General features: G+C 44.1%; 1 long non-coding RNA gene across 1 annotated transcript; it reads right to left on the bottom strand.

Annotated features, from left to right (window-relative positions):
* Positions 1-2,580: 2,580 nt before the first annotated feature.
* Positions 2,581-3,043, bottom strand: LOC110677113. Its single transcript, XR_002500956.1, has 2 exons — positions 2,780-3,043; positions 2,581-2,718 (listed from the first exon to the last, which is right to left on the bottom strand). It is a non-coding gene; the product is annotated as an uncharacterized LOC110677113 (long non-coding RNA).
* Between the last annotated feature and the right edge of the window lie 1,239 nt (positions 3,044-4,282).

Here is a 4,282-nt window from a genome sequence, read left to right as displayed (position 1 = left end):
GCTTTGACGCGCTGCTCGAACGCGTTTACGACAGCTGCCCAAGCCATGACGTCAACATCATCATAGGAGATCTAAACGCTCTGGTTGGCCAGGAGGAGGAGTTCAGACCGACTATTGGAAAGTTCAGCGCCCACCGACTGACGAACGAAAAAGGCCTACGACTTATTGGTTTCACCGCTTCTAAGTATATGGCCATTCGTAGCACCTACTTCCAGCACAGCCTTCCATACCGATACACCTGGAGATCACCAAAGCAGACAGAATCACAAATCGACCACGTTATGGTTGATGGACGGTACTTTTCTGACATTATCGACGTCAGTTCATATTGTGGCGCTAACATCGACTCTGACCAGATAGTGATGGTTAAACTGCGTCCTAAACTATCCGTCGTTAATAACGTACGGTACCGACGGCCGCTCTGGTCGGGGTGAGCTGGATGAAGTCCCTCTTCAGGACTGCTGGAGAACAGTTAAAGCAGCCATCAACGAAGCAGCTGAGAGCAACGTCGGGTACGTGGGACGGAGTCGACGGAACGATTAGTTCGACGAGGAATGTAGGCAGATTATGGAGGAGAAGAATGCAGCGCGAGCGGTCATGCTGCAGCAAGGGACCCGGCAGAACGTGGAGCGTTGTAGACGGAGCTGGCAACAGCAGACTCGCCTCTTTCGGGAGAAAAAAAAACTGGAGGAGACGGAAAGCGATGAGATGGAACAGCTGTACCGGGCTCAAGAAACACAGGTGAGGTGATCGAAAGGTGGAAGTAGCACTTCAACGAACACCTGAATGCTGCTGAGAGCACAGGCAATGAAGAACGGGGCAACGGAGGAAATGCATTCGACAGTACTGCGGGCGATGGAAACCAACCAGCCCTCACTTTGAGGGAGGCTAAGGATGCCATTCACCAGCTCAAGAACAATAAAGCTGCTAGTAAGGATGGTATCGGAGTTGAACTCATCAAGATGGGCCCGGAGAGGCTGGTTATTTGTCTGCACTAGCTGATAGGCACAATCTGAGAAACAGAACAGCTACCGGAGCAGTGGAAGGAAGGGGTAATATGCCTCATCTTCAAGAAAGGCGACAAGTTAGATTGTGAGAACTTTCGAGCGATAACCATTCTAAATGCGGCTTACAAAGTTTTATCCCAGGTCATTTTCCGTCGTCTGTCACCTGTAGTAAACGAGTTCGTGGGAGTTATCAAGCCGGCTTCGATAACGGCCGATCGACAACGGACCAGATCTTTACTGTACCGCAAATCCTCCAAAAATGTTGTGAATACCAGGTCCCAACGCATCACCTTTTAATCGATTTCAAGACGGCATATGATAGTATCGACCGAGTAGAGCTATGGAAAATTATGGACGATAACAGCATTCCCGGGAAGCTCACGAGACTGATAAGAGCGACGATGGAAGGTGTGCAAAACTGTGTGAAGGTTTCAGGCGAACATTCCAGTTCGTTTGATCCCACCAGGGACTCCAGCAAGGTGATGGATGTTCGTGCCTGTTGTTCAATATTGCGCTAGAAGGTGTTATGCGGAGAGCCGAGCTTAACAGCCGGGGTACGACTTTTACGAGATACAGTCAATTAGTTTGCTTCGCGGATGATATGGACATTGTCGGCCGAACATTTGAAAAGATGTCAGACCCACACACCCGTCTGCAACGCGAGCAGCAAAAGTTGGACTGATGGTACATGCTAGCTGGTGGGGCCGAGCGCGACAGGGCTCGCCTAGGTAGCAGTGTTACGATAGACGGGGATACTTTCGAGGTGTTCGGCGAGTTCGTCTACCTTGGATCCTTGCTGACGGCTGACAATAACGTTAGCGGTGAAATACGGAGGCGCATCATCAGTGGAAGTTGGGCTTCCACAAGAAGCTGTGGTCAAAAAAGATTCACATCTGCACCAAATGTACCATGTAGAAAACGTTTATAAGGCCGGTAGTCCTCTACGGGCATGAAACGTGGACGATGCTCGAGGAGGACTTGCAAGCACTTGGGAGTCTTCGAACGTCGGCGATCTTTGGCTGTGTGCAGGAAAACGGTGTGTGACGGCGAAGGATGAACCATGAGCTCGCCCAACTCTACGGCGAACCTGGTATTAAGGGTATGCGAAATACCGAATGATTTCGTCAAATACGCTTCGAAACGAAATTCCGCGGAATTCCACGGAACTTGCACAGGCGAAATTTTTATTTTGCTATTTCGTTTCGTTTCGCCAAATTGTTAAAATATTTCCACGGAAAATTGAAAACAAACGGAATTTCGCGAAATTCGAGTTTAATTTCGAACAAAAATAGGCAAAGCGTTCGCTTCTATTCCTACACACCAAATTTTTATTGCTGGAAACCAGCAAATTTTTGCTGATTTTTTTTGTGCTGTAAATCCAGCAATTCATCCAGCAATGTGAACCATTGCTGAACTTACAGCAATGTATTTTGACAGTTCGATTGCTGGCTTCCAGCAATTTCTTCATCACGCAGATCATGGCTATTGCTGATCAATCAGCAAATATAAAAGCTTGATTTTTCTATTCCGTTTGATCTATTTTCCGAACGAAAATTCCAAATAAAAGCACTTGTAACCTTTTTATATCTCACACGAGACTCTATATGCATTTTATTTGCAAAAATGGTTATTTGTTTGCTTGTAAAATGTTCGACCTGGTTGTCAACAAGGCAGCAAGAGATCCACTGGATGCTTCACCGGATTCATCTATCTGAAAGCAATGACACAACAATTATTTCGGAGTTTTCAACAAAATATATTAAGCTGCTTACCTGACGCTAAGAACTTGCAAATTAATGATTTTTATTTATATTTTATGAAAAAAAAACAGCATTTTTACTGCGCATGCTGCTTGTGAAATTCGTCGAGAAAAAAATATAAGTGTTTGACACATGCTTTGCTGATTGTTTCAGTAATTTTATCATTTACTGAACCATTCAGCAAACAATATTGATATTACTGATTTTACAGTAAACTCTTGTTTGCTGAAGCCGTATCAGCAATTCATTTTGCTGGAAGGCGAAATGAAAATTTGGTGTGTAGCTACAGTCAAAAATGGGTCCGTATTATTATGAATCAAATCGACTCATATCATGGATCAGAACACTATAACAGCAAATTATCTGCGAGGCAAACGAATGGTGTGCTAGTGAAAGCATACGTTTAGGCGTTTCTTTAGGAATCGCCTTTAGATTCATAGGGGTCATGCACAAATTACGTCACGCTCCGAGGGGGGGGAGGGGGTCAAGCCAAGTGTGACAAGCCTTACAAAAATTTCGAAGGGCTCATACAAAAAACGTGACAAAGGGGGGGAGGGGGTCAAAAAAGTTGAAATTTAGCGTGACATAATTTGTGTACCATCCCATAACTGTGGTATGGGTTTCAATGCCCCACAAATATGAAGCAACGCTTCTAGGCATATGTATGACATTTTATTTCCTACGAATGGAACAAATGAGTTTAAGCATGTTATTGTTGTTTGCGATGCTGTATAAATTTATGGTTCGCGTAGGTAAAATGGGTTCTGCGTAATTGCTACTCTATTTGATGAGATATTCTCCATTTAATCCAACTTTAATCTATATCTGTGTGCTATCCATAACTGTGGGATAACTGTAGTATTGACTGGTTCACAGGATATGATAAACTGCAAGCCGTTGTAAAGTTTCCAAAAATGCCCATTTGCCCTAAATTACTCGCGGCGAATAGCCCAGGAAAGGAACAACTGCGTTTGATGAACTACCGCAATGTTATCTTCCATAAAAATGAAGAGAGCAAAACCACGGTTTCCTCCGGGGAACATCGCGTGTCCTTTTGAGCAAATCCGTTAAGGTGACACGGGAGACCGTGTTATTTTCCCTATCTTTTGTCTCACTCTAACAATTATCATCAAAACTTTGTGGAAGCAAATCTCGAGTTTTAGTGAACCAATGAAGCTGAAAATTTATTGGGTTGTGCACTACATATATAGAATCATAGTGATACATTTTTCGCATTGATATATGGAGTGGTTCTTGAGATTTGCTTCTTTAAATGGACAGGGTGATTATGATGACGTCCCGTAGGGCCTTAATATATCGCAAAATCTGTTTGTACACAAATGTCAAAAAAAAAGCTGCGGAGCGTGAGTCCCTGTTGTTCTGGATTTGCTAAGGTGGTGCAGATTATTGATGCGCGCATTTGCTTTCCCACTATGACGTCACTTTTAACTCTGCATAAGAACAGCGGGGGAATAGAAGAGAAAACTAATAGCACGTATCAATGAGTAAAGGCTC

Source organism: Aedes aegypti, chromosome 2 (assembly GCF_002204515.2).
Source record: "Aedes aegypti strain LVP_AGWG chromosome 2, AaegL5.0 Primary Assembly, whole genome shotgun sequence".
NCBI lineage: Eukaryota > Metazoa > Arthropoda > Insecta > Diptera > Culicidae > Aedes > Aedes aegypti.
The sequence above is the reverse complement of the archived record's forward strand: the minus strand, read 5'-3'. Positions and strand labels throughout refer to the sequence as shown.